This window comes from Hemicordylus capensis, chromosome 1 (assembly GCF_027244095.1).
Source record: "Hemicordylus capensis ecotype Gifberg chromosome 1, rHemCap1.1.pri, whole genome shotgun sequence".
Classification (NCBI taxonomy): domain Eukaryota; kingdom Metazoa; phylum Chordata; class Lepidosauria; order Squamata; family Cordylidae; genus Hemicordylus; species Hemicordylus capensis.
Genome location: NC_069657.1, coordinates 287,345,042 through 287,359,362, shown reverse-complemented (window position 1 = coordinate 287,359,362; position 14,321 = coordinate 287,345,042).

The following is a 14,321-nucleotide window of genomic DNA, read 5'->3' as shown; positions in this document are numbered from 1 at the left end:
CGATAGGCGGGGGCGGCGACCTTCTCATGGGCCATTTTGACCCTTAATCTTTTTTGGGGGGGAGCGGGGAAGGTGATTTTGGGCAGCTGGGAGGGCGGGTGAGCAGGCGGCGGCGGCTGTGAGCGGGCGGGGGCCTCGTTGGTGGCTTCGCTGCCACCTCGCCCAGCTTCCCTGTCCCCCATCTCGGTCTTCCCCCGCCGCCATTGCCCTCGCCTTTTTCAGGGCGGCCGCTTCTGGTTGCCTTGGCCTCCTCTCGCCATGCCGCAGCTCATGGCCGAGGCGGCGGCTCTGCCGCCGACTCGGCCACTTTCCCCCGCCGCCACACACCGGCTAATGGCCGCCCATGGCTGTGGGACACTGGTGTCTGCAGTCCTGTGTCCCTTGGGCTCAATGGCCACCTGTGGCTGTGGGACACTGGTGTCTGAGGTCCTGTGTCCCTTGGGCTCTTCTGGGCCTGCGCTTCGCGCAGGCCCAGAACAGCCCAGGGAGGCAGGGACGCAGATCCCCAACATTCCAAAGCCACGGCCACTCACTTAGCCTTTTATTATATAGGATTATTATTATTACATTTATATCCTCCAAGGAGCCCAGAGCGGTGTACTACATACTTGAGTTTATCTTTCACAACAACCCCGTGAAGTAGGTTAGGCTGAGAGAGAACTGACTGGCCCAGAGTCACCCAGCTAGTTTTATGGCTGAATGGAGATTTGAACTCGGGTCTTCCCAGTCCTAGTCCAGTACTCTAACCACTACACCACGCTGGCTCTCTTTATTACCAGTTGAAACCAAGCAGTCACATCTTTGACTGCAGATCTTGGGTAAGGAGATACAATGAGCCTATTCCCACGATCACTGCAAAGCAGCTAAGGGAGCCTAGCTGGCTTTCCGGCGATCGTCGTCCCCATCCTGGGACTTCTGGGAGCTCCGTGGCCCCTGATCCCCGCAGCCCCCACCTGCTCTGTGACAGAGCTGGGAGTTGTGTGGGCAGCCGATCCAGCTGCCCAGAGCTGCAGGCCTGATCATCTTTGGGGAGAGCCCAGGAAGGCACTTCAAACTAGAAGCGCCTCAATTTGTTTTTGTTTTTTTAACAAATGCACATTGATCTGTTATTTAAGTCACACAAATGCAAAGCCAGTCAATTCTCAATTATTAGTCTACCTGAATGATACAAGATCAGACTTGTGGCTAGTGGAAATAGTTCCACAATAAGGATTTTAAAGTTGGGACTTCATGAGAGTCAATGTTTATAACTGTAGGTTGTTCTCAGGAGCCCAATGTACAGACATATTAGAGGTCATGTCTCTTTATATCAACAACGGGCCTTGAATGGCTGCAAGTGAAACATTACCCAGTCTTGGGGCCTGTTTCAAAGCACTCATAATCCTTAGGAGGATTATGGAGGAATCTTTTGGTTAAAATGGAGTGAAAATGTTGCCAGCCAGTGAAAATGTTGACTTTCTGATTTGAGATTTCATCAGAACTTCGGAATAGCCCACTTGTTAGCCAAAGTATGAATCATGCCCTAAGGAACAGGTTTGGTCATATTACAATTAATTTAGAAATGATTTCTGGATTTTGCATTTTCTATAAGTGTTGTGACTCAGTTTCTGAGCCTCTACAGCACTTTATTCCTTAGGAAATTTCTTTCGGGGGCGGGGGGATCTTTTGTTTGTTTACCATATATCCCCCCTCCACCCACCCACCCACACCCACCCACACACACATTAGGGTTTTTAAAAATCATCAATTTTACTAGTCTTGTGCTAATCAAGAGGCTCAGAAGTAACTGTGGTCCAGGAATTTTGGTTATCTCCCCACTTTGTGCCAAGGCTCAAACACGAAGATACCAAAGGCCACAGTTCTGATCTTTTCCTCTTGAGAATTTAGTTTTGAATGCCATGATAATTTAAATGAGCTAGCCCTTTGAACATGGACAATTGTAGTGGCATTCCATGACCTCGATTATCTTTTTCTCCTTCCCAACCTCGCACAGACACAAAAAGCCATTCATCATGTATCCCTCATTTTGCTATATAAGGCAAAAGCCCCTGTGGGCCAAAACCAACCATGACTTGGTGTGCAAGGGCTGAAGTCAATTTTTAGGGTGCTGATTATTAAATTAATATTTTGTTAATGTTAATTAATTAATTTGCATTAAAATTCAGGGTGCCTTCAGGGAAGCTACCTGTTGGTTGACATATTAAAGTATATTGATTTAAAATTAAAATTGTTAATTTAATTCTACCACCTGTGGTGGAGGGTAGCCTTCAGCTCTCCCACCCCCTCAGCTCCAGGTTTGCCCCAGTCACAAGTAAAGGAGATGGGTAGATACACAGTTTAAAGGGCCAAAGAGGCATACAGGTGTGTGTGTGGTGGTGGGTGGTGGTGGTGTGTTCTGCTGAACCCTGCCAAGACACACACCAGTTCATTCACACACAATGAATGTGCACTCTTACCCATGCAATCTGCCTCTCCAGTTGCTCTTCTCTCAAAAAATTACCTACATCAGTGCTGCATTAATTTCCACAAGAGCACACACACACACACACACACCCTATAGGCATCTAGTCAGTGTTTTTGCTGGCCCACAGTGGACAGTTTGAAAGTCACTGCCGCTATTCTCCCAGGCCCAATGGAAGCTGGTGAACAGGTGGGCAAAGGAGTGGTGTCAGGGCAGTGTGCTACTGTGGGGTTGGGCACTCTGCCTCCCCACACTGCTCGCCCTGGCTCCTGAGCGCTCTGCTTCCATCGGGGCTGAGAGCCTTCTGAGAATGATAATCACTTCAGGTCCTCTGGTTGCTAATAGAGTCTGCCACATCTTTACAGCTGTAACCTTGGCCTGTTAGTGCAACTAAAAAGCTGTGCCACGAAAGGTACTGAAAGCAAAACAAAATCATTTTTGTTCAGCGGTATAGCTAATTACCGCCCTGTTTCTAATCTTCCATGGTTGGGCAAGGTGGCTGAGCAGGTGGTGGCCTCTCAGCTCCAGGCAGTTTTGGATGATGCAGATTATCTAGACCCATTTCAAACTGGCTTCCATGCGGGCTATGGGGTTGAGACTGCCTATGGGTTGGCCTGATGGATGATCTCCAGCTGGCTATCGACAGAGGAATTGTGACTCTGCTGATCCTATTGGAGATCTCTGCGGCATTTGATACCATCAACCATGGTATCCTTCTGGACTGCCTGAGGGAGGTGGGATTGGGTGGCAATGTTTTACAGTGGTTCCGCTCCTAACTCTCTGGCAGATTCCAGATGGTGTCACTTGGAGATTGTTGTTTCACTAAGCGAGAACTAAAGTGTGGAGTTCCACAAGGCTCCATACTATCTCCAATGCTTTTTAACATCTACGTGAAACTGCTGGGAGAGATCATCAGGAGGTTTGGTGCTGCGTGTTATCAATATGCTGACAACACCCTGATTTACTTCTCCATGCTGACCTCTTCAGGAAATAGCATATCTTCCCTAAATGCCTGCCTGGAGGCAGTAACAGGCTGGATGAGGGACACCAAACTGAAGTTGAATCCAAATAAGATGGAGGTACTGACTGTGGGGGGCCAGGACCCGAGAGATGGTTTAGATCTGCCTGTTCTGGATTGGCTTACACTCCCCCTGAAAGATCAGGTACGTAGCTTGGGAGTGCTCCTAGACCCAAAGCTCTCCCTTGTTTCTCAGGTTGAGGCAGTGGCCATGAGCGCTTTTTATCAGCTTTGGTTGATACGTCAGCTACGTCCATTTCTAGATGTGAATGTGACCTTAAAACAGTGCTACATACTGTATGCTGGTAACCTCCAGGCTTGACTACTGTAATGAGCTCTACATAGGACTGCCTTTGTATGTAGTCTGGAAATTACATTTGGTACAGAATGCGGCAGCCAGATTGGTCTCTGGGACAACACGAAGGGAACACATAACACTGGTTCTAAAAGAACTGCACTGGCTGCCAATATGTTTCCATGTGAAATACAATGTGCTGGTTATTACTTATAAAGCCCTTAACGGCTTGGGTCCAAGCTATTTAAGAGAATGCCTCCTTTGTCGTGAACCCTGCTGCCTGTTACAATCTTCTGGAGAGATCTGGTTACGGTTGCCACCAGCTCATTTGGTGGTGACTCAGGACCGGGCTCTCTCTGTAGCTACCCCAGGGCTTTGGAACAAGCTCCCTGCTGAAATAAGAGCATTTTGCTTCTCTGTTCATTTTCAGGAAGAACCTCAAGACCATCCTGTTCTCTCAGGCTTTTAATTAGAATTAATTTAATTAATTCTGCTGCTCCCTTAGCCAGGTTCCAGCAGCTTCAGTGTCTGAATAGGGCTTATATTTCAACAGCAATGGCTTTGACTCCCCACCCCCACCCCCAGTAACTTTTCTCTCTCTCTTTCAAAAATAGTAGTTAGATCAGTAATCTTGGTCCCATTAAAGTGAAATGCTAGTGATTTGGGCGTGTCTGCCTGACACTTAGAATTGATTTAGTTTATCCTTTCTACAGCCTTTTCCAAGTGAGGGCTAGAAATGTGTTTTACTCCTCCTTTCACACTAAAATGCCAAATCACACACAAAATATCAGGTTCCATATCTGTGCAGTGAACCTATAGATCAATGGAATACAGTGTTTCCTTGCTACAGTCCAACCTTTTGTCTTCTATACATGTTTTACCACAGAGGTTTGCAAAAGGACAAAAGCTAGTTTGGCACAGATGGCTTATATAATTGTGACTCTGCACTAACTATTTTGGTGTAAGACAGAGCATGGAGGTATCTGGAAACGGATTCTGTTTGAAAATGGTTCTGACTGCATTCCCCCAGGAGAGGCTTTCTGGAGGTTGTAGGGGGCTGCTGTGGGGAAGTTCCTTTGTGGGGACTACTCCACATGCCATAGCTAAGATCCAACCCAGTATCTCTAGTCCTCTGGTTGTAAATACCTTGTCTGTCTTTAGGATAGCAATTACTGATAGCTACCTGAATAGCTTAAGACAGGCCTGAAAAACTTGCACCAAGCTGAATGCAGCCCACCAGACACGTATAAGAGCCAGCCTTAACTGTCTGTTTGAGACTGCAAAAAAGGGAGGGGTTATCAACAGTGCTCCCTGTAATGGCATCCCAAATGTTGTTGACTACAACTTGCAGAATCCCTCACTGCAACGGCCTTTGGCTGGGGGTGCTGGGAGTAGTAGTAGTAGTCAACAACATCTGGGATGCTTTCTTACAGGGAACTGGTTGTCAAGCTCCTGGTGGCTTGCATGGTTTAGGAGGTGCAAATGGCTTCCTAAAGAGCCTGGGAGGCATGAGCTGCACTCAGGAATTAAAATAAACTAGCTGAACCCGCACAGAGCATCTGTGTGGTAGTTCATTTCCTTTTGGGGGTTAGTTGGGAGAATTTGTTTGGCTGGTCCTCTCACAGCTCTCTCACTCGCTCTGCCCCCCCACACTGCCTCTCTCGCTCGCTCGGTCGCTCCCCCGTCGCTCTGCCCCGCCACACCGCCTCTCTCGCTCGCGCTGTCGCCCCCCCGCCACCTGCCTCTCTCGCTCGTGCTGTTGCTCCCCCGCCACCTGCCTCTCTCGCTCGCGCTGTCGCCCCCGTGCGTCCTTCTCGCTCGCGCTGTCGCCCCCGCCACCTGCCTCTCTCTCGCGTGCTGTCGCCCAAACCGTGCCTCTCTCACTCGTGCCGTCGCTCCCCCTGCGCCTCTCTCGCTCGCGCTGTCGCTCCCCCCGCCACCTGCCTCTCTCGATCGCGCCGTCGCCCCCCCCGCCACCTGCCTCTCTCGATCGCGCCGTCGCCCCCCCGCCACCTGCCTCTCTCGATCGCGCCGTCGCCCCCCCGCCACCTGCCTCTCTCGATCGCGCCGTCGCCCCCCGCCACCTGCCTCTCTCGCTCACTAGAGTCTGCAGCCACCACCAGCCAGGTCCACCAGCGTGGGCTGGCCGGGCCAATTCTACTCCCCTCCCTCCAAGCCTTCTGCCCCAGCTTGCTCCCTTCTCCGTTTCCACCTCTTTCTCTCTCTCTCATTCGTGCTCCCCCCCCCACCTCCCCTTTTTAGCCTGCTTGTGTTTTCCCTGCTGGCCGTTGCCGCCTCCTCCTTCCTCCAGTCCTTGGTGTCGGGCCGCCAAGCGTTCAGCCAGCTCCTTCCTGCAGCCCTCCCTCTAGAGAGCATCTTCCGAAGCGGCCAACTGTTTGTCTCTGCCCAGCCAGGCTCCCCCGCTTTCTCTCCCCTCCCTTCTGCCCCAGTCCGTTCAGTTCTCCTCTCCACTTGCCCGCTTTCCTTCCTTTCTTTTCCTCCCCAAACGGCCACTTCCCTATGCGGCCAACCAGCCAATCCAGCACCTCCACTGCCCAGCCAATCCGCTGCGTTGCCTGGATGTATCCCCACAGAGGCAAGTCTACGAGAATTAATATAGTAGATTATGAGAGATATTGTACTCTCTCAGAGAGGCTGTGAAACCCGTGGGTGGCAATGGCAGGTGTGCAACACAATAGAGAAGCAGAGCTGCTATTTCAAAAGGGAGTCCAAAGGACAATACTACATCAAGCATGTTCAGACCTTTAAAAAGTTGGTTTACAGTTGAAATTATTTTCCTTCCCCCACACCCAAAGTTAAAACTATAACAGTGTTGTAAACCGCCCTGAGCCATTTTGGAAGGGCAGTATAAAAATCAAATGAATGGATGAATGAATGAATGAATCTGCACAGGCCACACAACCACTTTTTTTAAGAGAAAGGTTCTGAGACTTTGATATGTATTCCTAGAACAGAGGCCCATTCTGCACTCCATGTGGATTATGGCGCGGTGGCGAAATGACTTGACTAGCAAGCCAGAGGTTGCCTGTTTGAATCCCCGCTGGTATATTTCCCAGACTATGGGAAACACCTATATTGGGCATCAGCGATATAGGAAGATGCTGAAAGGCATCATCTCATACTGCATGGGAGATGGCAATGGTAAACCCCTCCTGTATTCTGTCAAAGACAGCCACAGGGCTCTGTGGTTGCCAGGAATCTACATCGACTCAATGACACACTTTAACACAGGGGGAGATCAGCTATCTTGCTTTTGCCCTTCCTAAATGATCGTCCCTGTTATAATTAGCATTTGGGAACAAGCAGCGATCACAAGCATGCTTCACTGTGCTTGAAAAGGTATAATTAAAAAGTTTCTGAGTAATAAAACTCGGGGCATTTAAATAAGATTCCAAAGTTTGAAAGGTTAATTTTTAAAGAGAATGATGTGTGTTCTCTATTCTGTAGCTTTGATCTAATGTTTACTCATAGTGAGGGGATTTCCCTGCACAGGGCTTCTGACACACAGAGGAAGAGCTTTTCGTTTTGACTTGCATTAAAGTTGAATATGCCTGGTAAACATCTGGTGGATCTTAGAAGGCATAGTGTGAGACATGAAAGCTGACAAGAGAAATTGTCCTTAAGGGAATCTTAGCTTTCAGATCTACATAAGAAAGCAATGCTGAAGCTGTATTTTGTTAAAGTGCCTTGAGAAAGACAGGCTAGAATGAACAAGTCAGTGAAGTGTTGTGCACACTTGTCAGTCCTGGCAAAGTGTCTCATTGTGGCATATGCATCAAGGTTGCACCTTTAAAACAATACAGATAACTCTGGGTTGGCCATACCCATGTTGTTCAGGATTCTAAAGATACCTGCCACAAATGCTACGACAGTCTACTGAAAGTCATCCTTATCCCCATGGCAACAGCTGAAGCAAAAAGCTGTTCTTAGGGCAAGTGGAAAATATTAGAAAACCAGACATTGTAAAGGGAGGCAGAGGAAAAGGATCTCTGCAATCTACCAGTAGTGAAGTACAATGAGGTTATCATTCAAAACATGTTGAAAAAAGCTGAGGAGGGGGGGAAACTAGTTGGCAGAAGTCCTTGTTAATTCCATTAAGCTGGAACGTTGTCAGGCTTGCTGCATCACGTATGCATCTTTCTTAGTCCTATGGTGATTTAAGATATACTATGTGAAAGTGACATGATTAAGTCCCACAAATTCCAGTTAGAGTAATATATGATAGGGATTTTCCCGGATAGTTCCATCTCTTCACGTAGAATCTGTTTTGGCACTAGTTTTTGTTCTTTGAACAAAGTTGGCCATTTTGGATTAGATACTTTGTAAACACCACCATAAAGTCTGATTCTATATAGGCTTTCCCTAAGGTCTTCCTGTCTTCACTAGAGAGGTTGTTTTAGGTAGAGCATTGAAAAAACTAGTGCCACTTATTTTGACCAATGTAAGTTTTAGTCTAACTGCTTTCTGAGCTGGAGTTAAGTTATTTGGTCTTCAAGATGTGGCATTTTAAACAGCAGCATATTCAGAGTTTCACTTACAGAAGCTCAAGTGTCTGTCAGCAGCCTTAACTTTCCAAGGGAAATATAGACACATTTTCCACGAAAGCCAAGATTTTATTTCAATTATCACTGTGCTATTATTTCCCAGTTTCCTACAGTTCTTATCCCTCTGAAGGTGCAGTCATTTTAGCTTCACATTTCCTATTCTTCCTTTTATTCTGAACCCCTGTTAGGTTACATTTCTGGTTCTGAATATCCCACTCCCCCCCCCCGTCGCCTCCCAGATATACAGATCAAGCTTCACACTGCAATACAGAGACAAAGAAGCTTCAGACTCACAATAAATATCCTCTCTATCACTAGAGTTGCAACATATTATAAATACCTGTACTTGGACAGGGCCTGGGGCCCCACAGTCAGTCTTGTAAAGGAGCAGGATTGTGTATCAATTTATGCCAGATAGTAAAGATTTCAGGGCCACTGTCTGATTGCTCTGGGCCCATGTAAGTCTGGGGACTCCCCACTATGGTTCATGGGAACCCCCATGGGTGGGCTGTGACTCTAGCCCACCTCCTCTACTCGCCTTTAACCTTGGAAGGAAGAGGCTTCTGGTGGACACTCTCAGGACTTCTCTTCCCATGGTCCATTGGATAGTCTTTCCCCTTAAAGACTATCTCAAGGGTCAGGAAGAAAGCCTCTTGGCTAGTAGGGAAGATGAACTACAGGTTACCCACCTATAATGCTGGTTCTTCTAGTGGTCATCTGTACTTCTACACAAAAGGGCTATGCGCCTGTGCAGAGACCACAGCGGAATCTAACAAGCTTGATTTCTCCTGCTTTGGGTGGTAACCCCGCCCCCAGCCATTCTATACAGCTGCGCTACTCCTCATCCTTCAGTCTTACTTCGTCCGTGCTTCCGTGAACATCGTGAGTCTTTCAGCTGTTGGATTAAGCCTATCCTGGTTGTTATTTTAATCTGTTGGATTAAGCCTATCCTGGTTGTTTTTTCTTGTGTTTCTTCATTCTTCATTCTTTAAGTTTATTTTCTTTCGTGCAGTGGCGTGTTTTCTGTGCGTTGTGTTTTATTTCCTCGGTTCTTCCCTCGAGCTCCGTTCCCGGCTGGGACGGAGTATGGTGGCTGGCTGGCCTTCGGCGTGCATGCCAGGCCTGAAAAACTTTAAGAAGTGTGTTACTTGTGGCGCTAAGCTCCCTTCCCCTGATACGCATTCGGAGTGCCTCCTGTGCTTAGGGGAGTCCCACGTCGTTGAAACCTGCTTGCATTGCCAGAAATTTACTAAGCAGGCTCGAAGTAATAGGGCCTCTCGCTTGTGCGCAGCCCTGTGGGATTTGGCTCTTTGTTCTTCTGAAGCCTTACAGCTAAAAAGGTCTCTTGGAATGGCCGCCTCAGTATCGGTGGACCGACCAGCTGTCCCCACTGGAGGAATCGAATCTTTGATCTCGATACCGGGACTGGCGGTGTTGGTTCCAATAGCAATAGCTCTGTTGCTGCCCCCAGACTCTAGAATGCTCTCCTATTCACTATTTGCTCCTCAGTCTTCATCAGAGTTTTTAGAAAGCACTCAAAATCTGGGCTTTTTACTCAGGCTTTTATATGACTGTCTCTACTGCTGCTGCTTTGTATTTTGTATGGTTATATTGTGCTTGTTTTAAAAATGTTTTTAGTCATTTCAGTCAGATCTGTGTTTTTAAATTCTAGCTTAATATTTTAATTGTGTAATTTTTATAGTCTTGTTATAATTTTTTCTATGTGAACCACCTTGGGATTGTTTTAATGAAGAGTGGTATACAAATTCAACAATAAATAATAATAATAATAAAAAAATAGAAGCTGCCAGTAGCTCGCACTGACACACAATCCTGGCAGCCCCTCAGCGAAGAGCCAGGCTTCAAGGCAGGGTTTGGCACCACCGGGATCCATGTAGCTTCCAGTGGTTCTCACAGGCAGCCAAGCCCAGGCTTAGCTGCTCATGAGAGCAGCCTCATAAAGTTGCTCAGTGCTTTCATATTTTCTTACCTCCCATGTGACTTGTGCAGCTGTTCCTCGTTTCTTTGACATGGTCTCTGTCTTCTACACAAATGGGCTATGCACCTGTGCAGAATCTAACACGCTCGATTTCTCCTGTTTGGGGTGGAGACCCCGCCCCCAGCTGCTCTATTTCGAGTGCTTTCTAAAAACTGTGATGAAGACTGAGGAGCGAATAGTTGCATGACAGCCGAGTCTCCCTCAATATGGGCACCCGGAGCAGAGCTCCCTCAGATGACCTTGTCAAGCGGGCAGCAACCCTTGAGAGCAGGTGGTCAGGTATCCAGGGCCAAATCCATTAAGGGCTTTAAAGGTCAAAACCAGCACCTTAAATTCAACCTGGAAACAGGGGCGTATCTAGGGGTAGGGCAGGCAGGGCACGTGCCCCGGGCACCACTTGAAGGGGGGGCACGCCATTTTTTAAAAATATTTTTTTTAAAAAAAATGGCCACTGAAAACAAAATGTCCACTGTGCATGCTCAAATGGCCTCTGTGAGGCCCCCATGCCAGGCCTCGCAGAGGCCATTTGAGCATGTGTGGCAGCCATTTTGTTTTCAGCGGCTATCTATCTATCTATCTATCTATCTATAAATGGCCACCACACATGCTCAAATGGTCCCTGCAAAGCCCCAGAGGCCAGCGAGGGGAGCAGGAACCTTTGCAGACCCACCCCACAGCCTTTTAGTGGCTACAGGTATTTTTTTTTTTAAATATAATAGAAGTCACTGTACACATATTCAGTTTGGCACTATGTACAGAGAATCAGGGCTTGTGAATAATGAGCTGAAGCTTATGAGCTAGGATTGTATTCATTTGCTCTTTGCTTCTTGTTATAAGTGAGTTAAATGTGATGTCTTAATAATATGGCTATTAATGGTGAGTTTGTCTTTCAATCAGTGTGAAATTAGTATTAATTAGCCTTAGTATTAAGGCCCACTGGGAGTTTCTTGCTCTCTTTCTCTCATTTTAACTGTCTTTCTGAAATACTAGAATATATTCCAAGCAGTGACACAGTTTACTCTGCATATCTTTTAATTATTTTCAGAGTAAATAGGGAAAAGTCAAATTCTCCATTTTTTAAAAAAACTTATGTAATAGTAATGCTACAATGCATAGTAGAGAATTAGACATTAGTTTTCCAAGTATACCTCCACATAGTATTTGGTTATTTCATGAGCCCCAGCATACTGAAATTTGTAGTTTTCTAAATTGTTTTTTAAAAATTAAAAGATTAACGAGCTTGACTTGTTTTTTTCCAGCTGATATTATGGTAAAGTTATCTGAAAGATGGGTGTTGGATGTTCGGACAAGGGGTGCAATTTCAGTGCTTGCCCTAGGCACTATTTTCCCTAGATACGCCTCTGCCTGGAAACAAACTGGTAGCCATTGCAGTTCTTTCAAAATGGGTGCGATGTGATCCCAGCGGGCAGCTCCAGATAAAATCCTAGCTGCCACATTTTGCACTAGCTGCAGTTTCCGGATAGTCCTCAAGGGCAGCCCCACGTAGAGTGCATTACAGTAATCCAGCCATTACGTGACTAAGGCGTGGCTAACTGTGGCCAGATCTGCCTTCTTGAGAAAGGGATGCAGCTGGTGCACTAGTTGGGTCCAGCAATTCCCCCAAGCTGCATACTTGCTCCTTCAAGGGGAGTGCAACCCCATCCAGAACCGGTAGAATCTCATCCCGATTGGCTCTCCTACTGACCAGCATTACCTCCATCTTGTCCAGATCCAGTCTGTTTATTAGCCCACATCCAACCCATCATGGCCTCCAGGCCCTGATTCAGGACATCCACTGCCTCCCTAGGATCAGATGATAATGAGAAATAGAGCTGAGCATCATCTGCATATTGCTGACAACTCAGTCCAAGTCCCCAGGCAACCTCTCCCAGCGGTTTCATGTAGATGTTAAACAGCTTATGCCGACACAGGTATGGGCACCTAGAACACTCGTCTGGAGGGAATCCATCAGTGCACTGTGCTCAGCATGTGGCGCACTGTGGGATACCCGGAAACCGGGCCAATGAACCCTGGCCTCAGAGTGATCCACCTAGCTCCGTGCTGCATGGAGCAGCAGGGATTGTTTGTGGGAGTGTTATATTTGCTCAAGTGCCATTTTGAAATAATTACAAGAAATTCAATAGCAAAATTACAGAATGTCCACCGAGCAAAACAATAGCATTTGGAAGGAAATGGCTGAGATAATAGGATGTGGAATAATACTGAAAAACTGTTGCAAGAAAATTGTTGGAAAATACAAGAGAAGCCAATAATATAAGTTTTATTAGCATAACACCCATAGGCATATTAAGCACATAAGAAAAAAGGCAAATTAAGGGGAAAGACTTTGTTAATCTAGGTTGCTTCCTATGTTAGGTGTCTGGCCCACTAACACTCTCTCATTGCAACTTAGATTTAAAGAACTCCTTTGCATTTTTCTAACAGAACAGTCTCTTTAATTTCATGGCACATATAAGGTCAAGTTCATATCCCATTCCTATGGTTTTGGTCCACCTCTGTCCCCTTAATTCAGTTAGCAGAAGTTCCAGCCAAAGTCACAACCACACACTGGCACTGCTACTTTTCAGCTGAGAGTGACTAGCTTAATTTCCAATTTATCCCTACTGGGCTATGTCTGTTCTTTTCCACTGGTCTGATTTTGTATGTTTCAAGCTCAGAATGGTCCGTTCCGAGCATTCCAAGTTTGGAACAGAACTCTCTTTTTAAAAGGGTTCTGTTCTGAGCTCGGAATAGAACAGCTCTATTCTGGCCACCATTTTGGAATAGAATGAGCCAGGACATTCCAGGCCTGACCTTGGGTGGGACTGGGGTTGTTCAGTTGGAGTGACTGGCTCCCTAGTTGCTCCCATGGAACATCTTGAGAATTTTGCATTCTATGCACACATCTGGTGGAGCCTAGAGGGCACCATTCCTTTTGCAATGTAAACTGCAGTAAAAATGTTTTTATTGAAGATCAGTATAGAAATAACAACAATAGCATAAGGAGGAAAACTCAGAACTGCAGGTCAGAGCAGCCATTTCTGGGAGTAGCCCCTTAGAAGTCTGGTGGTATGTAGGGGTGTGCAATTGCGCTTTTGGGTGTTTTGATTTGGATCCAAATCGAAACACCCCCATTTCATTTTTGGGTCTGAATCTGACCCATCTGAATCACCTCAGATTTGATTCAGATCTGAATTAATCTGAATCTGAATCAATTTGTATTAAAAAAACTGGGTCCCAGGGCCAAAAGAGTGGGGTGGGGTGGTAGTGCCTAATGGGTGGAGGCTACCACCCAAATTGCAGAGGAATTGGGCAAAGGGCTGATTTTTGGTGAATGGTTGAAATTTTAGTGTCTTTGGGGCATAAAGTGGGATCTGGGGTGGAAGATTGGGGTGGAGTGGTAGTGCCTAATGGGTGGAGGCTACCACCTAAATTGCAGAGGGATTTCATCACCATAGTAATCTATTAGTTTCATTACTATAACAAAATCCCCAACTGTTATTTTTACATTTCAACCCGTTAATAAATCCAAATTTACATTGTTTTTCATACACCTCAAAAAGGGTTTCCAATCTTCTACAAAGTTTTCTATATGACTATCTCTTACTAATACAGTAAGTTTTGCCATTTCTGCATATTCATATGCCTTCATCAACCATTCTTCTCTTGCTGGAATAATAATTAGATATATAAATACGAAGAAAATATTTACATGAGAGCAAATATGGATGTTGTAGTAAAACTATGTTGAAAGATGAACTGGAAGTCACACTGATATGCAGAAAACTAATAAAGTGGGTGGGGGGAGAAAAATTGCGGAGGGATTGGGAAAGGGCTGATTTTTAAGTGATTTTAGAAGTTTTTGCGTCTTTAAGGTTTTTCTCCATAAGGAACAATGGAGGTTTCAGCAGCCCCATATTCCATTTGGGAGGCCCTGGCGTGGCCCAGAGTGAGTGGTGGTGTAGTGAACAGAAGGTGCCAGC